The sequence below is a fragment of the Aquarana catesbeiana genome, linkage group LG10 (assembly GCF_042186555.1).
Source record: "Aquarana catesbeiana isolate 2022-GZ linkage group LG10, ASM4218655v1, whole genome shotgun sequence".
Lineage (NCBI taxonomy): Eukaryota > Metazoa > Chordata > Amphibia > Anura > Ranidae > Aquarana > Aquarana catesbeiana.
The window spans coordinates 14,464,149-14,491,989 of NC_133333.1; the positions used below are offsets into that span (position 1 = coordinate 14,464,149).

Below are 27,841 nucleotides of genomic sequence, written 5' to 3' on the forward strand. Positions count from 1 at the left end.
GGAGGCCTCTTCACTAGTGGGTTACAAGGTTCCATAACTGGCTGGGTGTAGTGTGGGGAAAGCGTAAGATAGCCAATGTCATGCCTTCTGTAATAAGGCTTGTGATTTTCCTATTGACTTTTTGATTTAATTAGATTGCTCTATGCTGCCATCTAGTGACCATTTTGCATAACTGCGCTATATCTATTTCATGTAGTCATTTAGTATAGCTGGTTAGATTTGGTACATGAAAGCCTCCGTACTTTTAATCCCATCAAGCCTTGCATCAGCTTCCTCCACCATTTTCATCTTTTCTTACCATGGAAGCATACACATCTGCTGCTAAGCTCTATGTTAGCCATCCGGATCCATCTTCGGTATGTTTACTAATTGTATCTTCAGCTAGATAGATAGATAGGATGGCACTAATTGTATGATCTTTGTTAATTGCATTTTGTCTGTATCTGTTACAGTCATAGGCGTGCGCACAGGGTGTGCCGGATGTGCCCAGGCACACCCTAATCCCCCCATGCGCATTATTGTTATCGTTCTGTGTAGCAACAGGAACATGGGAAAGATCTCCCTCTTACCGGCTCTACCATAAGAAAAGTGTTTATCCTTTTCTCTTTCACTGTGCCAGCAGGGAGAACAATGTGCTGGGGTCATATATATGTAGATACTTACACATGCATGTATGTTTGAGCTTAAGGGTGCACACCCTAATGCATTAGGCCGCCCACACCTATGGTTACAGTTTTACTCTATCTTGTATCAATAAAAGTTCAAAAGGATTCTGCGCCTACTGGAATGCATTGGTATGAGAGGAGTTAACAGTGTGCCCGAATACACCTCAGTCACGTGTAGTGAGGGGCATAACAGCCAAGGTTCCCATATTTTTAGGAATTTAGAATGAGATTCATGCAGGATGCTGGACATCTCGTTGATCATCGTAGTGGTCAAACAGTTTTTCACTGCTACAAATGAGACCCTGGGTTTCTTCCAGGTCTTGGCTATGGTACGCTTAGCCACAAGAAACAAATAGGTAGCCAGTTTTTGCTGGTGAGAAAATAAACCCTGGATAGGGCAGTGCAATAGGACCAGCCTTGCATCCTCTTTTTTCCCCTTTTTAATACCTGTAACTGGTTTTATCTGGAGATCTGAACCAGAGACCACTGTAGATACCAGTGAAGCCCTCCTGGGATGGCCTGAGCAAGATTCTAACCATTAGTTAGAATACTTTGTGATTTTATCATGCTTGTTATATATAGCATTTTAAATGTTTTCAGTTACTAAAGCCTAGTACACACAGGCCGAAAAATCGGGCAGCATCGTCCGGTTCAATAGAAACTGGCCACACATTCAGGCCATGTGTATGGCAGCCGGTCTGACAGAAGCTGGCCATTTGGCCGCCTTCTGTTGAAAGTCAATGGCCAAAAATGGTCTGCTGACTGGCACCCGATCGGCACTCTCAGCCAATGGGAGCGCTGACCAGAGTGTTCCGGTTGGTGGGGGGGTGGAATGGGCGGGGCACAATATAGTAGCTCAGCAGGGGAGATCGCAGTACTAACATTGGATTGTTAGTACAGAGGCTACAACCTGAGATGTCAGGGGTTTTTTTCATTCAAAAAACCTAATAGTGTGTACGAGGCTTAATAGTAGCAGACTAGTATACAGAAAGTCATTAGAGCCTACCCAGCATCAAGTGAAGCAGCCCATAGTTTTAATTACTCTATTACTCAGTGTGGAGGATTCCCCCCATCCACATTAAGTGTGTGGATGGCAGTGCTGAATATTTTGGTGGGGGCGGCAAACAACCAGGCGGGTCGGACAGGAAGGGGACGATCCGTGTCTTACCTTCCACAGACGAGGCGGTTCTGGTTCCTGGAAGCGGCTGTTGCTGCCCCTCCACCCGCTGCTCCTCGCTCCAGCTGGTGACGGGTCGCAGATTCTAACGAAACACCGGGGCCATTGCTTCTCCTCCCGGCCGAACAGGAAGTGGGTCCTAGGACTCCCTGGCCAATCAGGTCTCAGGACCCACTTTCTGATTGGCCGGGAAGAGAAGCAGGAAGACATTAGCAAATATTATTATTTGTTAATGTCCCACAACTGGGTGGGCTCAGAGTGCAGTGCTCTGCTCTCCAAGCCCACCCTTTTTTGAAGCCAATTAGAGCCTCAGGCTCTAATAATGTGCTTCTATAAATTGAAAAAAAAAAAATTGAAATCCATGCGTCCGGCGCCCTGCATGCAGATTAGGGGCCAGGAGCATGAATTAGGGGGTTGGCGCCCCTAATGGAGCAGCCGCCACTAGTGGGTGGGGGAATCCTCCCTGCTGAGACTTTGTATTCTGAGTCTTCCCTGCCGTCAGCATACACTGATTGGCATTGCAGGCTATAGCCTGCGGTGGTGATCGAACGGAGAATGCTGAACCAGATGAATTTAGATCCACGTATGGCTGGCATTAAGTTTTTATGAAGGGATGGAATGTTCTGTTTAGGGATGAGCCGAACACCCCCCCCGGTTCGGTTCGCACCAGGACCTGCGAACTGACCGAAAATTCGCACGAACGTTAGAACCCCATTGACATCTATGGGACTCGAACGTTCGAAATCAAAAGTGCTCATTTTAAAGGCTAATTTTCATGGTATTGTCCTAAAAAAGGGTTCGGGGACTCGGGTCCTGCCCCAGGGGACATGTATCAATGCAAAAAAAAGTTTAAAAACGGACGTTTTTTCTGGAGCAGTGATTTTAATGATGCTTAAAGTGAAAAAAAAAAAAAAAGTGAAATATTCCTTTAAATATCGTACCTGGGGGGTGTCTATAGTATGCCTGTAAAGTAGTGCGTGTTTCCCGTGCTTACAACAGTCTCTGCACAAAATGTCATTTTTAAAAGGAAAAAAAGTCATTTAAAACTGCTTGCGGCTTTAATGTAATGTCGGGTCCTGGCAATATGGATGAAAACCAGTGAGACAAATGGCATGGGTACCCCCCAGTCATTACCAGGCCCTTTGGGTCTTGTATGGATATTAAGGGGAACCCCGCACCCAAATTAAAAAAGGAAAGGTGTGGGGCCCCCAGGCCCTATATACTCTGAACAGCAGTATACAGGCGGTGCAAACAAGACAGGGACAGTAGGTTTGTTGTTAAGTAGAATCTGTTTGTAATTTTGAACTATTACATTTTTAACGTGTTTAGCTCCAGCCACAAAAACTATTTTATGCTTTTTGGAAAACATAGGGAAGGGTTATCACCCCTGTGACATTTGATTTGCTGTCTGTGCTCCTCTTCAGAAGATTTCACCTCACTTTTTGTCCCAATGACAAATGTTTTTTGAAAATTTGGGTTTTTTAGTGAAACTAGGATTGCTGATAAAGCATCAGTGGAAAGGAGAGAATTCCCCTTCCTATGGGGTAAATTTCATCTCACTTCCTGTTGTCTCCTTCCATTTGCAAGTAGGAGTTGTTTGGATGTTTGAAAGTAGGGGCCTGCCCTATATACTCAGCAGAAATTTGGGCCTTAGGTGTTGTTGCCACAACACTGTAAGCCCTCACAGGGCCCTGCTGTGAAATATTAGATCAAGAATTGTAATTACATGCCCCTGTTGAACAGGGCCAGAAAAATTGGGCCTTTGGTGGTGGTGCTGGTGCCACAACACGAAGTCCTCACAGTTACTCTTGGTGGGAAACGGGCCCTGCTGTGAAATATTAGATCAAGAATTCTAATTACATGTCCCTGTTGAACAGGGGCTGAAAAATTGGGCCTTGGGCACTGGTGCTGTTGCCACAACACTGCAACCCCTCACAGATACTCTAGTTGGAATGCAGGAACGAGCCCTGCTGCAAAGTATTGCATCAAAAATTGTCATTACACGCCCCTGTTAAACAGGGACTGAAAAATTGGGCCTTAGGCACTGGTGGCGGCGCCCAGAACCAAAATTGTCCTTACAAGCTATCAGCATGATCATTGAGGAGGAAGAGGAGAATTACTCAGCATAACAGGATAGTCACTCAGCATCAGCATAGGCAGTCTTTGAAGGGTTCTGACATTTCAAAAAAAATTATTCGGTTACATCAGCATCAGGTGCTTGGTATCTGGTGGTGATCCAAGACTGATTCATTTTTATGAAGGTCAGTCGATTGACCGAGTCGGTGGACAGACGCACCCTGTGATCGGTTACAAAGCCTCCAGCAGCACTGAATGTGCGTTCCGAAAGAACGCTGGATGCAGGACAGGCCAGTAGCTCAATTGCATACTGTGCAGGCTCTGGCCAGTGATCCATCCTCAAGACCCAGTAACCCAGAGGATTTTCGGTGGGAAAGGTGTCCAAGTCAGATCTTGCCCCTAGGTATTCCTGCACCATGTAAAACAGACGCTGGCGATGGTTGCTGGAACCGATCATACCTTGGGGCTGTGGACTAAAAAATTGTCTGAACGCATCGGTCAGACGGCCACCTTCTCCACTGCTCCTTCTTTGACTGACCGAAGCCTCAGCAACACGTTGTCCAGAAACAGGAGTTTGTAACCTCCCAGTCTCTGGGAACGCATTACACAGACCTTTCTGCAAGGCCTCCCGAAGATGTTTTATCCTCTGCTCCCTCTGTGACGGCAAGATAAGGTCCGCAACCTTACCCTTGTAACGTGGATCAAGGAGGGTTGCCAGCCAGTATTGGTCTTTCTCCTTGATACCACGAATACGAGGATCCTTACACAGGCTTTGCAGGATCAGGGAGGCCATGCAGCGTAGGTTTGCTGAGGCATTCGGTCCGAAGTCCTCTGGGTCACTAAGGACTACATGATCCACAGCCACCTCCTCCCAGCCAAGTCCATGTGTTTCTTGGGACTCTAAATGATCCCTTAAAGACTGCTGCTGATGCTGAGTGCCAAGCTCCACCTCCATACTGACACAATCCTCCTCCTCCTCCTCATCCTCTTTCTGTGTGATCGGCGGGCACGCAGGAACACTGTCTGGATAAAGGGGGACTTGAGAGCTAAGGAAGTCCTCTTCCTGCCTGTGTTCTGCCTCAAGTGCCCTGTCCATTATTCCACGCAGCGTGTGCTCCAACAGGTGGACAAGGGGGACAGTGTCACTGATGCATGCACTGTCACTGCTCACCATCCTCGTGGCCTCCTCAAATGGTGACAGGACAGTGCATGCATCCCTGATCATGGCCCACTGGCGTGAGGAAAAAAAACAAGCTCCCCTGACACCGTCCTGGTGCCATATTCACACAGGTACTCATTGATGGCCCTCTGCTGCGTGTGCAGCTGCTGCAGCATGGCCAACGTTGAGTTCCACCTGGTGGGCATGTCACAGATAAGGCGGTTCTTGGGCAGGTTAAACTCCTTTTGGAGGTCTGCCAGCCGAGCACTGGCATTATATGACCGGCGGAAATGCACACAGACTTTCCTGGCCTGCCTCAGGACATCCTGTAAGCCCGGGTACCTGCCGAAGAACCGCTGCACCACCAAGTTAAGGACATGAGCCAAACAGGGCAGATGGGTCAGTTGTCCCTGACGAAGGGCGGAGAGGAGGTTGGTGCCATTGTCGCAAACCACCATTCCTGCCTTAAGTTGGCGTCAACCACCTCTGAACCTGCCCCTACAGAGCTGACAGAACCTCTGCCCCAGTGTGGCTCCTGTCCCCCAAGCACCGAAGGAGAAGGAGAAGAAGGAGGAGGAGAAGGAGGAGTCACAATCATTAGTAGTGGCATTTTGGAGGTGTGGTGGCAGAACAAACTCCAACACTACTGCACCTTGTCCTGCATCCTTCCCAGCTGCCAGCAGAGTGACCCAATGCGCCGTGAAACTTAGGTAACATCCCTGTCCATGCCTGCTGGACCATGAGTTAGCGGTAATATGCACCCTACCGCTGACTGCCCTGTCCAGCGAGGCCAAGACATTGCCTTCCACATGCCGGTAGAGAGCCGGAATCGCCTTCCGTGAGAAAAAGTGGCGCTTGGATACCAGCCACTGAGGAACCGCACATTCCACAAACTCATGGAAGGGGCAGAGTCTACCAACTGAAAAGGTAGCAGTTGAAGTGCTAGCAATTTTGCCAAGCTAGCATTCAACCGCTGGGTATGTGGATGGCTGGGAGCGAACTTCTTTCGGCGGTGCAGCAGCTGGGGCAGGGAAATTTGCCTGGTACAATCTGACATCGGTGTACCAAAAGCAGATTGCCCACAAGTACTTGGCTGTGACACACCTAATTCTACACCTTCATTCCTCTCAGTGCAGGTCTCAGAGAGGACTGAAGGTATAGTGGGGTCGGAGATCTCAGCTGATGAGGAGCAGGGAGAGGTCCTCTTTGTTCTTTGGTGTGGGTCTTTTAGATACGCTTGCCAACGAACTGCATGGCAGGTCAACATATGTCTGGTCAATCATGTGGTGCCCAAGCGGGAGATGTTTTGGCCATGCGAGATACGCTTGAGACATATGTTGCAAATATCAGTGGTGCGATCTGATGCACTCGTCTCAAAAAAGGCCCACACCAAAGAACTTTTGGAATAACGCGCAGAGACAGCAGCGCCCTGCACATGCGGAGCTTTGCGGTGTGATGCAGTCAGTGTGCTGGCCTTAGGCTGGCCCCTGGAGGGCATCCTGCCTCGTTGGTGATGTACCTCCTCCTCTCTCCTATCAGGCACCCACGTTGAGTCAGTGACCTCATCATCCCCTCCCTCCTCATCACGGGAGCAAACCTGGCAGTATGCTGCAGCAGGGGGAGCATGACTGCCAGATTGCTGTCCTTCTTGGGCACCCACTCTGTCCGTGCTCACGTTACTGCCTTCATCTAGCTCAGTATCATCATCAGAGCCTTCAAAACGCTGGGCATCCTCCTGGAGCATGTACCCAACACTGTGGTCAAACAGTTCTAAGGAACTCCTCAGGAGGACATGGTGGGGCTAGGGAAGGAGTCACTGATGCCATTGAGCCGAGCGAAGAGGATGCATTGGCAGCTGCTTTGCCAAAGTACCCTGAGCATGGGTGAGGGAGGATGAGGAGGATGAGGACGATTTGGTCATCCACTCGACCAAGTCTTCCGCATGTTGCGGCTCAACACAGCCAGCTCCCAAAAAAAAAGGCCAAGCGTGTCCCACGGCCACGTGCTGATGAGGATGCACCGTCTCCACGACCAGCACCTTTGCCTCTAGACACAGAGGCTTGTGACTGTCTGCCTCTCCTTGTTGGCCTTCCAGAAGTACTAATGGCCTGTAGCTGCACTAAGCTGGGATAGAGATAGATATATACAATATAAATATATATATTACACACACACACACACACACACACACACACACACACACACACACACACACACTGATACTGCAGCTAGCAAAATCAACTGCCTGCCTACAGTATGAGAACACCACCAACCTTTCACAGGTAGCTTTAGCTGAACACTGTGCAGAGGTCGCACTACACTAACATGTAAATACTTTAGCTGCCTGCGGTGGTGAAAGGATCAGGAAAACACCACCAACCTTCTACAGGTAGCTTTAGCTGAACACTGTTCAGAGGATGCACTACACTAACTTTTAGCTTTAGCTGAACACTGTGCAGAGGTCGCACTACACTAACTTGTAGTTTTAGTTGAACACTGTGAGGACGCACACTAACTTGTAGCTTTAGCTGAACACTGTGCAGAGGTCGCACTACACTAACTGTAAATAGTCTAGCTGCCTGACTGTGGTACTAATAGGATCAAAAGAACACCAGCAATTTTCTTCAGGTAGTTGTAAATACTGTAACAAGACAAGCCTGCCTGTCAGTAGTAAGATAACAGGAACTGATCTAGCTAAACTGAATACAGTGTATGTATGTATGTATGTATGTATGTATGTATGTATATATGTATATATATATATATATATATATATATATATATATATATATATATATATATATATATATATATATACATATACATACACACACACACACATATACACACATATACACACACACACACCACCTGGGATGCATATATATATATATATATATATATATACACACAATACACTAAGTGCAGCTAACTGACTGACTGTCCTGCCTAATCTATCTAACTCAAATGAAATGACACTGTCTGTCTCAGCAGCATGCCGGTACACACTACACAGAGCTGCCGTGCAGGCGGCCTTATATATGTTGGGCGTGTTCTAAACCCCCTGAGCCATAATTGGCCAAAGCCACCCTGGCTTTGGCCAATTACAGCTCTCTCTACTGACGGCGCTGTGATTGGCCAAGTATGCAGGTCATAGTGCATGCTTGGCCAATCATCAGCCAGCAATGCACTGCGATGCCGCAGTGAATTATGAGCCGTGACGCTCCACACGAATTTGGCGCGAACGGCCCATATCGTACGCAATTCGACGAACGGTCGAACAGACGATGTTCAAATCGCACATGGGTTGGACTCGAACACGAAGCTCATCCCTAATTTTGATACACGGCTGGCTTCCTGTTGGTGATTTATGTGATTGTGCAACATTTATATATTTTTATTAATCTTGTATTTCACCAGGATTTTTTGAACAAACATGTACAACCTATATTTGTTATTTGTACTCACACTGCACCATCAAAATCGAAGAATATAGATAAATGGCTATCATCAAAATTACTAGCCGTTTCAATCCTGAAAAAAAGAAAAATATAGGTCAAGGATAATTACTGTATATCATTTTGTATAATAATAATACAAAAATACAATAAATACATAAATAATATATATTAGTGAATAAATAAATACATACCAGAGGGGATTTCCATCACTATGTAGAGCCTTCTTCTCACTGGGGATGTGCCTGAACCCCGAGATCTCGCCCGCCTGGAAGAGGGAGGTGTGTACACCTGAGCAGAAAGAGCAGAGTGAATGTTCCTGGAGGTAAGCTCAGCTAGCAATACTTTGTGGATTTGTTTACAAGTACCTCTATGCTAAGTCTGCTGAGTTACTGCAGCTTAGCATAGAGGTGCTGTTAGCTGACAAATGGGATTGCATCTCCTTTTCATTATTATTATACAGGATTTATATAGCGCCAACAGTTTACGTAGCGCTTTACAACTTGATGTAACACAGTGAGAAATTGACAAAAAACATACACACCCTAAAATGCTTTACATTCCAATTATAAGACCAAAAACAGTACAAAACAGATTACAGCGCACACATACAAAAATGACATTTATCCTGCAAGGCTAGTTAAAAACACCTGAACATATTCAAATGTTTTTATTCGTATTTTTTAAAATGTTCAGGTGTTTTTAACTAGCCTTGCAGGATAAATGTCATTTTTGTATGTGTGTGCCCTCCTGACCCCCAGTTTGCCCCCTTTTCAGGGCCGATCCTAGGGTCACCGGCGCCTGGGTGCAGAAATATTTCTGGCGCCCCCGCATGGGCGTGGTCATCTTACCAACTCCTCCCCTTTACAAATGTTTCTATGGCAATGACTCAAACACAGAGATGCTCCCCTAAGAAGTCTTTGTTACCCTGGGATCCTCCTGTGATCTTTTAATAAAGAAAATACAGGAAGAGAGAACACTAATGAGACCTGGAGGGGAGTCTCTCTGATGCACACAGAGAGGGCTTCTGTTAGAGAGTCTGTTAGAAAGAGCCCCCAGACATAATACAGAAGATGGTCAGAGACTGCAGACATAATACAGAAGATGGTCAGAGACTGCAGACATAATACAGGAGATGGTCAGAGACTGCAGACATACTACAGGAGATGATCAGAGACTGCAGACAGGATATAAAAGATGATCAAAGACTGCAGACATAGTACAGGAGATGATCAGAGACTGCAGACATAATACAGGAGATGATCAGAGACTGCAGACATACTACAGGAGATGATCAGAGACTGCAGACATACTACAGGAGATGATCAGAGACTGCAGACATACTACAGGAGATGATCAGAGACTGCAGACATACTACAGGAGATGATCAGAGACTGCAGACAGGATATAAGAGATGATCAAAGACTGCAGACATAATACAGGAGATGATCAGAGACTGCAGACATACTACATGAGATGATCAGAGACTGCAGACATAATACAGGAGATGATCAGAGACTGCAGACATAATACAGGAGATGATCAGAGACTGCATTTCCTATGAACGTTAGTAGATAATGGCCGATCGGCCCTCTCACCTGACCCAGCGATACAGCGATGGTTCCTCTGATCAGGAGTCAGTTCACTCTGAATTGCCCGTGGTGACTCAGCTGGGTAGAGCCCAGATCTATATTCCGGCAGTGACTCCATTCCTTTCTCTGCCAGGGATGGCGCCAGGCTGTGTGGCTTTCCCTCTGGTGGCACAGGTCAGCGGGGTTCTCTCTCTGATGATGTTCCCTCAGCACTGTCCTCTCCCTCTGGAGTCCTGGGTGTACTTCCCTGAAAGCTTTCCCGGCTCCTGGCTCTCTCTCTCTCTCTCCCATTTAGCTGAGCATGCTGTGTGAGCTGCAGTTTCCGTGTTACAGTAGGGCTGCCAGTCCTCGGGACTACATGTCCCACAATCCTCTTCTCTGCTCCTTTTTCTATTCTGTTTCTTCCCTGGGTATATGAAGGCAGGGGAAGATACATAGTGGGCAGCTGTGCTGGCAAGCGCTGCTCACTAGTACAGCAGCGTGCGCAAGGGGGAGAGGGAGGGGGGGGAGAGGGAGGGGGGAAAGAAGAGCCCGCAGCTGCATTGGCATCACTAGGGTTGGGGTCACCCCCCCTTCCACCAACTATAGTCGCCCCTCAGTACAGACCCCCCTCCACTAAGTATAGACCCCCTCCATCAGTGCAGAACCCGCACTAAGTATAAACCCCTCCCTCAGTACAGACCTTACTCAGTGCAGATCCCCCAGGAAAACCCCCCTCCATTAGTACAGACCCCCCCAGGACAGACCCCACCCTCCATTAGTACAGACCCCCCCAGGACAGACCCCCCTCCATTAGTAACGACCCCCAGGACAGACCCCCCTCCATTAATACAGACCCCCCAGGACAGACCCCCCCTCCATTAGTATAGACCCCCCCAAGACAGACCCCCCTCCATTAGTACAGACCCCCCAGGACAGAGCCCCCCTCCATTACTACAGACCCCCCAGGACAGACCCCCCTCCAATAGTACAGACGCCCCCAGGACAGAGCCCCCCCTCCATTAGTACAGACCCCCCAGGACAGAGCCCCCTCCATTAGTACAGACCCCCCAGGACAGACCCCCCTCCATTAGTACAGACCCCCCAGGACAGACCCCCCTCCAATAGTACAGACGCCCCCAGGACAGAGCCCCCCTCCATTAGTACAGACCCCCCAGGACAGAGCCCCCTCCATTACTACAGACCCCCAGGACAGACCCCCCTCCATTACTACAGACCCCCCAGGACAGACCCCCCTCCAATAGTACAGACCCCCCCAGGACAGAGCCACCCTCCATTACTACAGACCCCCCAGGACAGAGCCCCCCCCTCCATTACTACAGACCCCCAGGACAGAGCCCCCTCCATTAGTACAGACCCCCAGGACAGACCCCCCTCCATTACTACAGACCCCCCAGGACAGAGCCCCCCTCCATTACTACAGACCCCCCAGGACAGAGCCCCCCCCTCCATTACTACAGACCCCCCAGGACAGAGCCCCCCCCTCCATTACTACAGACCCCCCAGGACAGAGCCCCCCTCCATTACTACAGACCCCCCAGGACAGAGCCCCCCTCCATTACTACAGACCCCCCAGGACAGAGCCCCCTCCATTACTACAGACCCCCCAGGACAGAGCCCCCTCCATTACTACAGACCCCCCAGGACAGACCCCCCTCCATTACTACAGAGCCCCCCTCCATTACTACAGACCCCCCAGGACAGAGCCCCCCTCCATTACTACAGACCCCCCAGGACAGACCCCCCTCCATTACTACAGACCCCCCACCATTACTACAGACCCCCCAGGGCAGGACCCCCCTCCATTACTACAGACCCCCCAGGACAGAGCCCCCCCTCCATTACTACAGACCCCCCAGGACAGAGCCCCCCTCCATTACTACAGACCCCCCAGGACAGAGCCCCCACCATTACTACAGACCCCCCAGGACAGAGCCCCCCTCCATTACTACAGACCCCCCTCCATTACTACAGACCCCCCAAGGACAGAGCCCCCCTCCATTACTACAGACCCCCCCGGGCAGGACCCCCCTCCATTAGTACAGACCCCCCAGGACAGAGCCCCCCCTCCATTACTACAGACCCCCCAGGACAGAGCCCCCCCCTCCATTACTACAGACCCCCCAGGACAGAGCCCCCCCTCCATTACTACAGACCCCCCAGGACAGAGCCCCCCTCCATTACTACAGACCCACCAGGACAGAGCCCCCCTCCATTACTACAGACCCCCCAGGACAGAGCCCCCTCCATTACTACAGACCCCCCAGGACAGAGCCCCCTCCATTACTACAGACCCCCCAGGACAGACCCCCCCTCCATTACTACAGAGCCCCCCTCCATTACTACAGACCCCCCAGGACAGAGCCCCCCTCCATTACTACAGACCCCCCAGGACAGACCCCCCTCCATTACTACAGACCCCCCACCATTACTACAGACCCCCCAGGGCAGGACCCCCCTCCATTACTACAGACCCCCCAGGACAGAGCCCCCCTCCATTACTACAGACCCCCCAGGACAGAGCCCCCCTCCATTACTACAGACCCCCAGGGCAGGACCCCCCTCCATTACTACAGACCCCCAGGGCAGGACCCCCCTCCATTACTACAGACCCCCCAGGACAGAGCCCCCACCATTACTACAGACCCCCAGGACAGAGCCCCCCTCCATTACTACAGACCCCCCTCCATTACTACAGACCCCCCAAGGACAGAGCCCCCCTCCATTACTACAGACCCCCCCGGGCAGGACCCCCCTCCATTAGTACAGACCCCCCAGGACAGAGCCCCCCCTCCATTACTACAGACCCCCCAGGACAGAGCCCCCCCTCCATTACTACAGACCCCCAGGACAGAGCCCCCTCCATTAGTACAGACCCCCAGGACAGACCCCCCTCCATTACTACAGACCCCCCAGGACAGAGCTCCCCCTCCATTACTACAGACCCCCCAGGACAGAGCCCCCCTCCATTACTACAGACCCCCCAGGACAGAGTCCCCTCCATTACTACAGACCCCCCAGGACAGACTCCCCTCCATTACTACTGAGCCCCCCTCCATTACTACAGACCCCCCAGGACAGAGCCCCCCTCCTTTACTACAGACACCCCAGGACAGAGCCCCCCTCCATTACTACAGACCCCCCAGGACAGAGCCCCCACCATTACTACAGACCCCCAGGACAGAGCCCCCCTCCATTACTACAGACCCCCCAGGACAGAGCCCCCCTCCATTACTACAGACCCCCCAGGGCAGGACCCCCCTCCATTAGTACAGACCCCCCCAGGACAGATCCCCCTCCATTACTACAGACACCCCAGGGCAGGACCCCCCTCCATTAGTACAGACCCCCCCAGGACAGAGCCCCCTCCATTACTACAGACACCCCAGGGCAGGACCCCCCTCCATTAGTACAGACCCCCCCAGGACAGAGCCCCCTCCATTACTACAGACCCCCCAGGACAGACCCCCCTCCATTACTACTGAGCCCCCCTCCATTACTACAGACCCCCCAGGACAGATCCCCCTCCATTACTACAGACACCCAGGGCAGGACCCCTCTCCATTAGTACAGACCCCCCAGGACAGAGCCCCCTACATTACTACAGACCCCCCAGGACAGACCCCCCTCCATTACTACTGAGCCCCCCTCCATTACTACAGACCCCCCAGGACAGACCCCCCTCCATTACTACAGACCCCCCTCCATTACTACAGACCCCCCCAGGACAGAGCCCCCCTCCATTACTACAGACCCCCCAGGACAGAGCCCCCCTCCTTTACTACAGACCCCCCAGGACAGAGCCCCCCTCCATTACTACAGACCCCCCAGGACAGATCCCCCTCCATTACTACAGACACCCCAGGGCAGGACCCCCCTCCATTAGTACAGACCCCCCCAGGACAGAGCCCCCTCCATTACTACAGACCCCCCAGGACAGAGCCCCCCTCCATTACTACAGACCCCCCAGGACAGACCCCCCTCCAATAGTACAGATGCCCCCAGGACAGAGCCCCCCTCCATTACTACAGACCCCCCAGGACAGAGCCCCCCTCCATTAGTACAGACCCCCCAGGACAGAGCCCCCCTCCATTACTACAGACCCCCAGGACAGAGCCCCCTCCATTACTACAGACCCCCCAGGGCAGGACCACCCTCCATTAGTACAGACCCCCCCCAGGACAGAGCCCCCCCTCCATTACTACAGACCCCCCAGGACAGAGCCCCCTCCATTACTACAGATCCCCCAGGATAGAGCCCCCTCCATTACTACAGACCCCCCAGGATAGAGCCCCCCTCCATTACTACAGACCCCCCCTTCCATTAGGATACAGTACATAAAAACACCCGGGCGGCAGCTGGAGAGGAGAGTGTGCAGCCGCGCCGCCCGGGTGGAGAACAGAAGAGTACACAGCAGGAGTGAGAGACACAGAGAGGAGGAGAATGTGTCAGCACGGACCGCTCCGCTCCCCCTCCCCCCCGCGCGCGCGACATCACTCACTGCACGGCTGGTGTCTCTCTCCACACAGAGACCAGCCGCTCTGCCTCCCTTCTCATCTTCGGCTAGCTGAAGGAGGGAGGGGCTTGAGCACTGAATACAGGGGCGCCTTTCTTCTTAGAACACCAGCGGAGAGGCGCCGCAGGACACAAACAAGAGGAGGAGGAGGAGGAGGAGAGAAGGGAGCACTCTGGCGCTACAGCGTCCCCACCTCTCTGGCGCTGGGGTGCACTGCACCCCGTGCACCCCGTCTGGGATCGGCCCTGCCCGTTTTGACTGATCCCTGGTGTGTGCCCTCCTGACCCTCCCCATGTGTGTGCCCCCTGACCCCCAGTGTCACTTCTGTACATTGCCCTACATATCACCAACCTCTGTACACTGCTCTACATACTACTGACCTCTGTACACTGCTCTACATACTACTGACCTCTGTACACTGCCCTAAATACTACTGACCTCTGTACACTGCCCTACATACTACTGACCTCTGTACACTGCCCTACATATTACTGACCTCTGTACACTGCCCTACATACTACTGACCTCTGTACACTGCCCTACATACTACTGACCTCTGTACACTGCCCTACATACTACTGACCTCTGTACACTGCCCTACACACTACTGACCTCTGTACACTGCCCTACATACTACTGACCTCTGTACACTGCCCTACATACTACTGACCTCTGTACACTGCCCTACACATTACTGACCTCTGTACACTGCTCTACATCCTACTGACCTCTGTACACTGCTCTACATACTACTGACCTCTGTACACTGCCCTACATACTACTGACCTCTGTACACTGCCCTACACACTACTGACCTCTGTACACTGCTCTACATCCTACTGACCTCTGTACACTGCCCTACATACTACTGACCTCTGTACACTGCCCTACACATTACTGACCTCTGTACACTGCTCTACATCCTACAGACCTCTGTACACTGCTCTACATACTACTGACCTCTGTACACTGCCCTACACATTACTGACCTCTGTACACTGCCCTACACACTACTGACCTCTGTACACTGCCCTACATACTACTGACCCCTGTAACTGCCCTACATGCTACTGACCTCTGTACACTGCCCTACATACTACTGACCCCTGTAACTGCCCTACATGCTACTGACCTCTGTACACTGCCCTACATACTACTGACCGCTGTACACTGCTCTACACACTACTGACCTCTGTACACTTTCCTACACACTACTGACCTCTGTACACTGCTCTACACACTACTGACCTCTGTACACTGCTCTACATCCTACTGACCTCTGTACACTGCCCTACACACTACTGACCTCTGTACACTGCTCTACATACTGCCGACCTCTGTACACTGCCCTACATACTACTGACCTCTGTACACTGCTCTACATACTGCTGACCTCTGTACACTGCCCTACACACTACTGACCTCTGTACATTGCCCTACACACTACTGACCTCTGTACACTGCCCTACATACTACTGACCTCTGTACACTGCCCTACATACTACTGACCTCTGTACACTACCCTACATACTACTGACCTCTGTACACTGTATGATACCTTAAATTCAGTTCTGTAAGCAATCATTGAACCTCCACCATATTTCACTGTAGGTACTGTATTCTTTTCTTTGTAGGCCTCTTTCCATTTTCGGTAAACAGTAGAATGATGTGCTTTACCAAAAAGCTCTATCTTGGTCTCATCTGTCCAAAAGACGTTTTCCCACAAGGATTTTGGCTTAGTCAAGTACATTTTGGCAAACTGTACTCTTGCTTTTTTATGTCTCTGTGTCAGCAGTGGGGTCCTCCTGGATCTCCTGCCATAGCGTTTCATTTCATTTAAATGTCAACGGATAGTTCGCGCTGACACTGATGCTCCCTGAGCCTGCAGGACAGCTTGAATTTCTTTGGAACTTGTTTGGGGCTCCACCATCCGGACTATCCTGCGTTGCAACCTTTCATCAATTTTTCTCTTCCATCCACGCCCAGAGAGATTAGCTACAGTGCCATGGGTTGCAAACTTCTTGATAATGTTGCGCATTGTGGACAAAGTCAAATCTAGATCTCTGGAGATGGACTTGTAACCTTGAGATTGTTGATATTTTTCCACAATTTTGGTTCTCAAGTGCTCAGACAGTTCTCTTCTCCTCTTTCTGTTGTCCATGCTTAGAGTGGCACACACAGACACACAATGCAAAGACTAATGCCGCGTACACACGGTCGGACTTTTCGTCTACAAAAGTCCAACGGACGCCGACGGACTAAAGCTGGCTGGTAATCCGATCGTGTGTGGGCTTCTCCGGACTTTCAACTGACTTTTTTAGCCTCAAATCCGACGGACTTTAGATTTGAAACATGCTTCAAATCTTTACGTCGTAACTACGACGGACCCCGAAATCCGCTCGTCTGTGTGCTAGTCCGACGGACAAAAACCCACGCTAGGGCAGCTATTGGCTACTGGCTATGAACTTCCTTATTTTAGTCCGGTGTACGTCATCACGTACGAATCCGTCGGACTTTTGTGTGGTCGTGTGTAGGCAAGTCCGTTCGTTAGAAAGTCTGCTGCAAGTCCGCCGAAAGTCCGCCGGAAGTCTGTCGGACAGGCTGTCGGACTTTTGTAGACGAAAAGTCCGACCGTGTGTACGCGGCATAAGTGAACTTCTCTCCTTTTTACCTGGTTTCAGGTGTGATTTTTATATTGCCCACACCTGTTACTTGCCCCAGGTGAGTTTAAAGGAGCATCACATGCTTGAAACAATCTTATTTAATCACAATTTTAAAATGGCGCCAAGAATTTTGACCTGCCCATTTTTGGAGTTGTGTGACATTATGTCCAATTTGCTTTTTTTCCTCCCTTTTTGTGTTTTGTTCCAATACACACAAAGGGAATAAACATGTGTATAGCAAAACATGTGTTACTGCAATACTTTTCCGTGAGAAATACTTGATTTTCTGGAAAATTTTCTGGGGTGCCAACAATTTCGGCCATGACTGTATATACTAAGGCAGCAATAATTGTATACCTAATCTATAAATCATACATGAATAGAGGTATACATAAGGTTTGATTTAAAGATCACGATCAAATAGCCCGGTTCCCTTTATATGGCCAATCCTTTTGCTGGCTTGATTGCATTTCACATGATTTCATCTTATTTACTTCGTAAAATGAACATACTGCTCACAAAGTGAAATTGTTTCCTCCAACCTGATCCACATGGAGTCTGCACCTTCCCAATATAGAAATACAAATAACCCATCTAAGCTCTAACGAGCAGGGCCCTCTGATTCCTCCTGTATTGAATGGTATTGTAACTGTAATGTCTACCCTTATGTTGTAAAGCGCTGCGCAAACTGTTGGCCCTATATAAATGCTAAATAATAATAATAATCTTTAGCAATTCGACAGAAGAGTTCCAGCTATAAAGATACAATGTCAGAGGGTCGTCTCACCCAGAGAGGGATTCATTCCTGGGGAGGAGATCCTCAAGCCGGTTCTGTTCAGAGATGGAAGGAGGTGACTGACCAGCCCTGGCCTCTATAGCTCCCTTCCAACAAGTATGGTCCTCCTTAATGAACCATTTCAGTGACCTTTATGTTTAGGGTCGTTGTCCTGCTGGAAGGGGAACCTCCACCCCAGTCTCAAGTCTTTTGCAGACTCTAACAGGTTTTCTTCTAAGATTGTCCTGTATTTGGCTCCATCCATCTTCCCATCAACTCTGACCAGCTTCCCTGTCCTTGTTGAGGAAAAGCATCCCCACAACACGATGCTGCCACCACCATGTTTCACAGTGGGGATGGTGTGTTCAGGGTGATGTGCAGTGTTAGTTTTCCCCACACATAGCGTTTTGCTTTTAGGCCAAAAAGTTCAGTTTTGGTCTCATCTGACCAGAGCACCTTCTTCCACATGTTTGCTGTGTCCCCCACATGGCTTCTCACAAACTGCAAAAGGGACTTCTTATGGCTTTCTTTCAACAATGGCTTTCTTCTTGCCACTCTTCCATAAAGGCCAGATTTGTGGAGTGCACAACTCAAATCCCCTCTCAAAGCATGTTATTTTACAGACAAATTACATCCTACCTAAACAAACACCCAACCCCAGCAGTACATCTACCTAAAAAAGCCTGGTTATTTTGGTCCTCGGACACTCCCAAGGTTAGAGGGATGCTCTTTCACAATATGCTGCATGCTAATGACCACTTTTTGAAGTCTCCAGCCCTCGAACGATGGGATCGAGATCTAAAAATATTTTCAGACGTTCAATGGCAACAGGCTATCCACTATAACCAGAGTTCATCTAAATGTGTGAACTACTGGGAATTGTCCCAAAAACTCCACCATAGATGGTACTTAACACCAGTCCAAGTGTATAAATTTGCCAACCTGGATGATGATAAATGCTGGCGCGGGTGCTCTCAGACAGGATCTTTATCCCACATAGTGTGGGACTGTCCACACCTAAGAAGCTTCTGGAACCAAATATTCACTCTTTTATCGAGGATCAGGGGCTGCTTGACAGCACCTTCCCCAGCACTGGCCATTCTTAGCGTGGGTATAGATAGGTTCCCCCTTCAGTTCAGAAACCTGGTTATGCATATCCTATTTGCCGCTAGATTGATGATTATGAGGAAATGGAGACGTACCACAGCTCCAAATTTATCTGACATCAAACTTCCAATTAATCGGATAATAGAAAATGAAGGATTCCTGGCTCTGCAGTCTAACTCCCTTGGGAAATGTTACAAGTGATGGGACCCTTGGCTTAATGCGCACAAACCGCAGTGAATGTATATTGTGTGACATATGTATAAACGCACCAGTACTGAAAAATATGCACCATTCATGGGAGCCCCTAGCGGCTCATCTGACCTCTGTCTGCTTTGCTATATGTTGGTTTGACTAACAGGACTTGTTCTGAATTGTGACCTTTATCACAAATCTAATGCATGTTAATGTAAATTCCTCTGATACTCAACTTATACTCACCATAGTATTTGTTAATGTTAAAAAAACAATAAACACCATATTTGAAAAAAATAAAATAAAAAGCCTTCTGTGTGTAGCAGCCCCCCAGCACACCCTAATATGTACCCGAGCCCCATCTCTGTCCAGCAATGTCCACAAGTCCCTCAGCTGCCCAGGCCTCTCCTCCCTGATTAGCTAAGACACAGCAGTGGTGCCATTGGCTCCCGCGGCTGTCAATCAAATACAGTGAGCCAGAGGAGAGAGGGGATGGGGCTGAATGGCAGCTCCGTGTCTGAATAGACACATGAAGCTGCAGCTTGGGTGCCCCCATAGCAAGCTGCTTGTTGTGGGGGCACTCAACAGGAGAGAGGAGCCTGGAGCAGTGAAGAGGAACCCGGGAGGAGGAAGATCGGGGCTGTTTTGTGCAAAACTGTTGCAAAAGAGCAGGTAAGTATAATATGTTTTTTTTTTTTTTTTAAATAACCGAGACTTCAAAATCACTTTAAATTCCTACTATACAATTGTACTATTTATGGATTCTTGGATGAGACCCTCCACTAGCACATGTGACCAGAAATAACCTTCCCCCACACACTTTAAATTTTGTTCACATTTAAAAGGGGTATCAGAGTAAAGGGGGCTGAATACAAATGCCCCCCACACTTTTCACATAATTATTTGTATAAATTTGGAAAACAATTTATAATTTTCCTTCCACTTCACAATTATGTGCCACTTTGTGTTGGTCTATCACATAAAATCCCAATAAAATACATTTATGTTTTTTGATTGTAAGATGACAAAATGTGGAAAACTTCAAGGGGTAAAAGAGGGATAGAAAGCCAACCTATGTAGAAGGGAGGGAGTGCCACATCCAATAATTGTATCAAGAAATGCGGAAAAATTCCCCTAGGTGGACTTTTAAGGCACTCAAAATAGTAAGGCAGTATACGAGAGTATATAAAAAAAAACTACATACATTTTATTGAAAATACATTAAAAACAGTTGCAACGAGACATTAATTAGTCCATACAATATATATATAATGCTATAAAAAGCATGTAAACAAATTCTCCTTACACCCAACGCGTTTCGGTATGTATGTCCTTCTTCAGGGGGGTGGAGACTTAGAGAAAATTTATCTAAAATAAAGTTAAATGTACAAAAAACTGTTTAAACAAACCTAAGGCATGGGGTTCAAAGACAATCATTGATTTCAGACTTTCATAATTTTTCACTTACATATGGTTAATAGATAGAGTGGTTTTACAATGTTCCGTTGATTCCCATAAAAGCTTGCAATTGGAATAGCATCAAATTTCAGGCTGGTAATGAAACTGTCATAGACTCAAAAGGTGTGTATTTAGATGGTCTATGCGGGGAGAGGTAGGATATGAATACCCAAGGGGACCGGGGAAGGCTAAGGGTCCCTCATGCACTCCACGGCAGCGGTCTGGTCAAAGGAATATACTGAGGCAAAGAGGAAACCCTGGGAGTAAAAGAGAGGGTAAAGATAAAAATAACGAATGGTACGAATAGGGATTTAAAATAAATGTATAATTCAAATTGATATTTATGTCTTTCTGAGTAGTGTAATCAGTATAATAAAAAGGAAGATGGCAGCAGTACATATAGTCTACAAGAAAAAGGGGAGGTATTGGTGGATAGTGTGAGATGTGTGAGTATTTTGTATTTGTTTTGGTAAAAATGTTAAAATGATTGTCTATGTTTGTATATGGGGTGGAAACAAAGAAAATATATTTTGTATGGAAAGAATTTTATTACCATATATAGGCCAGTATAATGGTCTTGATATAGTTCATACTGGAATAATATGAATATATAGATTAATAGGACTGTAAAATTAAATAAAGTGAAAAGAACTATATCTATGAAAAAGAGGACTCGTTATCTGCCATGCAGGTGAAGTTAAATAGAAGAAGTTTAACTTATTAGAAGTATGTGTACTGAGCAAAGAATATATTAAAAAGATTCAGTATTTTAATGTTAGTGGGGCTGAATAAAAAAAAGCAAAAAAAAAAAACAAGAAAACATTCCTTAGTGTGAATATTAGCATAGTTTCAGTACCTTAGGTTCATATATTGAAATTAATTATTGGTAAATAGGCAAATGTACCTGTATCAGGGGAGAGATTAAAAGGCCAGCCGCACAGCCCAAATCCAGCAAGATAATGCCTGGTTTGGGAGTAGTGTGGTCTGGGTATTTAAAGAGTGTCAAATCCCAGTCAGCTGGAGCAATGAGTGCTCACAGCTGATCTCTGGGATGGTTGTCAGGGAGACCTGTAAAGCTGCCCCCTGGGCTGAGCGTGCGCGGCGCAGCCCCCACCGCGCGTGCGCAAATGCCAGCACGTCGGAGCGGCGTCACGCACACCCAGCCCACCGACACAGAGAGCCATCTTGGCGGACTGCGCAGGTCCGCCAGAGTGGCAAGATGGAGGATGTGGGCGGAGGTGTAGTGCGTCTATCATCCTCCAGAGAAAGCCACCCAGTAGGAGGAGCTGGGCGGCTTTCCATGCCGGGCAATTCCCCTGGTCAACCGCAGCCAGGGGAGGGTCAGGAGAGAAAGGAAAGAGGAGGGGAAGGGGGAGGGGGGGAGGAAAAGGAAGAACAAAGGACAGATGCTGGATACGAGCCATTGCAAATTAGTAAAAAATAAGATGAAAATTAGAGAAATAATAAAAAGATCCTTTTGAGCGGAATCCAATTGCATGCCCTGTACATAGGAGGAATATAAATAGTTCATCAGAGCTTAGACGTTATATTTAAAATATATAATTGAAATACACAGGGTTTATATTGATTCCACATTTTGACATTACACGGCATAACAGTATTGATAAAAGGATTATAATATAAAGTAATCAGACAATTTTGAATTACTATATATATTTTCCTTAGCTTATAGTAAGCAAGAATATATCGCAATGGTTAGAAAAAATAATATTTTTGTCTAGATAATGATATAAAATATATAGTGAATAGATGGTATATTGGTTTATGTTTTTTTGAAAGGGAGGGGAAAAAAAAAATCACGTTACATATAAATAATCACTATTCTGATCAAAAAACAAAGGAAAACAGAGGGGGCCCTGTTGCTTTGGGTTACAGGGATAGGGCTCATCTTTTTAGTGGAAAGTTTGCCTAATGTAGCATATAGCGGAGAGCATGGGTGAATGGAGAGGTTTATCTCTCCATTCCCCCAGATGAAAACCCCTCAAGGTATGGCTTGAAGGATATGGTTTCATTCAGACCGGGGGGCAGGGTAGCCTTTAGGGAATAAATCCATTCAACCTACATCTGGAGGAGGGTCTTGTTCCAGTCCCGCCCCCCCCCCCTTGGATTGGGGTGTATCCTGTCAAGGATTAAAAATTTAATCTTGGGGAAGGTTCCACCGTGCATGGTTTAGACATGACATCCAAAGGGGAGACCTGAATCACAAGTTTGCATACTGATAATATGCCTATAGGCCCTCCTCCAGAATTCTAATTGGGTTTTTCCAATGTAGAAGCAGCTAAACTACATACCAGGCTACTTGCTAGGGGCTATTCACACGCCTCTCTCAAAAGATCTTACAAACAAGTGGTAATGAAACCAAGAAATACTTTGCCACCTTTAACCAACAACAACATCAAGTTAGGACTATCGTTGAAAAATATTGGCATATGTTGACCTTAGATCCAACTATAGGTCATTTTGTCCCTGATAAACCTTTATTTACTTTTAGAAGAGCCTCTTTCATTGGTGACAGAGTCGTTAGCAGCTAATTCAAAGGCGATTCCAGCAGAACACATTGCAAAGTGAGAGGCACCTACATGTGTGGTGCCTGTCACTATTGCAAGTATATGTTAACCCAAAAAAATCCAACCCTACCCAATGGCAAGGTGTTCTATCCAAAACACTTTGCCAATTGCAGGACTCCTGGAGTCATTTATATGCTCCAATAAAGTTGCAGCTGATTCTACATTGGAAAAACCAAATTAGAATTCTGGAGGAGGGCCTATAGGCATATCATCAGTATGCAAACTTGTGATCCAGACCTCCCCCTTGGACGTCACGTCTCAACCATGCACGGTGAAACCTTCCCCAAGATTACATTTTTAATCCTTGACAGGATACACCCCAATCCAAGGTGGGGGGGGACTGGAACAAGACCCTCCTCCAGATGGAGGTTAAATGGATTTATTCCCTAAAGGCTACCCTGCCCCCCGGTCTGAATGAAACCATATCCTTCAAGCCATATCTTGAGGGGTTTTCATCTGGGGTAATGGAGAGATAAACCTCTCCATTCACCCCCTGCTCTCCGCTATATGCTACATTAGGCAAACTTTCCACTAAAAAGATGAGCCCTATCCCTGTAACCCAAAGCAACAGGGCCCCCTCTGTTTTCCTTTGTTTTTTGATCAGAATAGTGATTATTTATATGTAACGTGATTTTTCCCTCCCTTTCAAAAAAACATAAAACAATATACCATATATTCACTATATATTTTATATCATTATCTAGACAAAAATATTATTTTTTCTAACCATTGCGATATATTCTTGCTTATTATAAGCTAAGGAAAATATATATAGTAATGCAAAATTGTCTGATTACTTTATATTATAATCGTTTTATCAATACTGTTATGCCGTGTAATGTCAAAATGTGGAATCAATATAAACCCTGTGTATTTCAATTATATATTTTAAATATAACGTCTAAGCTCTGATGAACTATTTATATTCATCCTATGTACAGGGCATGCAATTGGATTCAGCTCAAAAGGATATTATTTATTATTTCTCTAATTTTCATCTTATTTTTGCAATGGCTCGTACCCAGCATCTGTCCTCAGAAAAAAAAACAAAAAAAAAAACAAAACCCTGCAAGACAAAGGCATAACGAGCTTAGTATGCATCACATACTAGCTTATTATGAAATACTTACCTTAGATTGAAGCTGTTGCAGTGGTCTCCGCACACCGCTGTCTCTCAGAGTTATTTCTGGGTTCGTGGGCTCCTGCTCTGTGATGGGCCAGAGCCATGGGAGCCGCCGGTCACGGTGTTTCGTCAGATTAGGCGACCCATCAGAATGTGTAACGGAAGTGATGTTCCGTCGCCGCCATCTTGCTACACCCTAAACTCCTCCACAGTAAAGATACACTGAGAAGGGGGTAAGCGGACATCTTGTTACACCCACCGGAGTTTTGTACTTTACACTTATTTTTAACAGTAAAGTGAGTTTATATAGTGAAATACAGTACTTAGAACTCCGTATGAATGTTTACATGTTGAATTTTAAAAGTGATCTTCTGTCAGATTAGCAAACCTGTGAGATAGGCAGGTGTAGCGTCACATATGGTGACCCATCACATTTCGCTACCAGCTGAAGTGTGCATGCGCGATGCCATATGCGTTCCCACACTTTTACGACAAAACTCCACACCCCTTGCTTCGCTCGCCATGCTTCGGGCATGGCCTTGCTTCGCTCTGCATAATTATAATCTAACTCTATGTCCACTTGGATGGTGGGGCTTGAACCTGGACTTAGGGGTGGAGTTTTGTCGTAAAAATGTTGGAAAGCATATGGCGGCGTCGCGCATGCGCACTCCAGCAGGTAGCGTAATGTGATGGGTCGCCATATGTGACACTACACAGGCTTGCCACTGCTTTTGAAGTTCAACATCTAACCAGTCAGACAGAGTTCTATGTACGGTATTTCACTATATAAACTCACTTTACTGTTAAAAATAAGTGTAAAATGCAAAACTCCAGGGGGTGTAACAAGGGGTGTAACCCCTTCTCAGTGTATCCTTACTGTGGAGCAGTGCAGGGTGTAGCAAGATGGCGGTGACGGAACGTCACTTCCGCTACACATTCTGACGGGTCACCTAATCTGATGAAACAATGGCACGGCTACTGAAGAAACAGCATGAGCGGGCCGTGTCTTCAGTGTGCATGCGCCGATACAGTGAATATCTCCTAAACTGTGCAGGTTTATGAGATATTCATTGTACCACGGGCAGGGCCGCTGTTAGAAATGACGGGGCCCCCCCTACAACCTACAATGGCAGAAATTAGAGCCTTGCTACGGCTGCCTCATGACACCTGTTTTTATTTGTTTTTTTTTTTAAATTGCTGAGTGGCAATTTTACATTGTGAGACGGCATTGCAGCTGTAAGCTAAGTATTTGGCTTCAAGGTGCAGAGCAGCCCCATTGAACTCAATGGGAAGTTTGACAGGTGGTGCTGCCTGTCAAATTCTGCAGCCTGCAGTACAAATGCCGCAGCTCTGAAGTAAAGCATCGCAGCCATGGCATGTATACAGCCCTGTATGACAGCTGGCTTCTGTCCAAGGGGCCTGACCGAAAAAGGGCTGCTGACCATCTCCCTGACCAGAGTGTTCTGGTGGGGCGTCCCCCTTGTCAGAACACAATAGAATAGCAGGGGAGATCACTGTACTAACATTGGATTGTTAGTACAGAGGCTCTGAACTGAGGTGTCAGGTTTTTTTCATTCAGCCTGTGGGGTTTAGCAAAATAAAACTAGCAGTGTATACGAGACATTGGGCCACATTCACATTTGAGGTTACCTGAATGTGTGACAAAGTGCACAGGTAATGGGCAATTTGCAGTGCATTTTGGAAATGTACTTCACATGCGCAAAGAACTTGTGGTGCCCAATAATTGTTGATGGCACCCCGAATGCAATGAGCAGACATGCGTTTTGCTATGCGGCGAAGCTGCATACCTTAAAAGTTTCTAAAGCCTCTATGATGTGTTTGTCACATATATGGCAGCCCATTCAAGTGAATGGGTTACCCTATGTGCGAAAAACAAGAAGAAAAAAAAAATGAAAATGTGAGCAGGAATGTTTGTTACTGCTATGTGAAGTAGAAATGGCTGGGGGGGGGGGGGGGAGAAAGAGAAAGAGAAAGAGAAAAAAAGAGAAAAAGAGAAAGGGAGAGAAGCACAACTCCACCCAAACCCTGGAGTTCAGTGAACATAGAGCAGTGAGCAAGGAGGAGGTGAAGCAAGCTTCCTGCAGATGCTGACCATAGATAACACTGATGAGGGGAGAACACAGGCAGAGACACAGGCAGACTGAGACCGCAGCTGTCTTTCTGCTCCAGATTGGGACACTTTACCAATTGCCAGTATGTAGAACCGATCCCCCTGCAGAGAGAAAGCTGGCAGCGCTGCAAGGAGATCCACAAGTGTCAGAAGGCAGTACAGCTGGATCTCCTGCTCTTCAGGTGCCCGGGCCCCTCTTCTGAAGTGACAGAGCTCGGGCCCTATACAAGAGGGCTGGCTGTACTGCCCTATCAGCGGCCCTGAGCGTGGGTGTTTTACCCGTCACCCGATTGGCTAAAATGACAGGCGCTGTGATTTGACGCCTATCAGGAGGAGGAGAGGAGACACATGGGAGGACACAGCTCGCCGCCGTCTAGATATCTATCAGTTGCAGATTTTGATGGGCACAGTGGCACCGTTTGATGGGCACAGTGAGGCTGTAATTGGTGTTTTTTCAGATTTTTTCATTGTTTGCGCCCCCCCTTTAAAAATTTGGAGCACCAGCTGCCACTGTATACAGGTGTGTGTGTGGGTGGGAGGGCTGGTATTTATAGAGGCGTGTGTGTGGGGGGCTGACATATATACAGGTGTGTGTGGGGGGGGGCTGACATGTATACAGGTGTGTGTGTGGGGGGCTGACATGTATACAGGTGTGTGTGTGGGGGGCTGACATATATACAGGTGTGTGTGGGGGGGCTGACATATATACAGATGTGTGTGTGGGGGGGGGCTGACATATATACAGGTGTGTGTCGGGGGCTGACATATATACAGGTGTGTGTGGGGGGCTGACATATATACAAGTGTGTGTGGGGGGCTGACATATATACAAGTGTGTGTGGGGGGCTCACATATATACAAGTGTGTGTGGGGGGGCTGACATATATACAAATGTGTGTGGGGGGGGGCTGACATATATACAGGCATGTGTGTGTGTGGGGGCTGACATATATACAGGATTGAGAGGGGCTGGGTGTGTACAGGTGGGGTGGCCGGTGTGCAGATTTGGTAGGGTGGCCCATGGGCAAGCCCTGGGAAATGTTGGTGGTCAGACCGGGGGGGGGGGGATGGGCACCTCTAGGTAAAAGTGTTGTAACAGGGTTTACAACCACTTTAAAATGTATTAAAGAGTCCAAAAAACACAATAGTTAAATGGTTATG

The 27,841-nt window shown here is 47.8% G+C and overlaps 1 long non-coding RNA gene across 1 annotated transcript in view; it reads left to right on the forward strand.

Annotated features, from left to right (window-relative positions):
- The window catches only part of LOC141110366 (uncharacterized), a 419,573-nt gene that overhangs the window by 295,247 nt on the left and 96,485 nt on the right, over nt 1–27,841 (forward strand). The window lies entirely within an intron of this gene.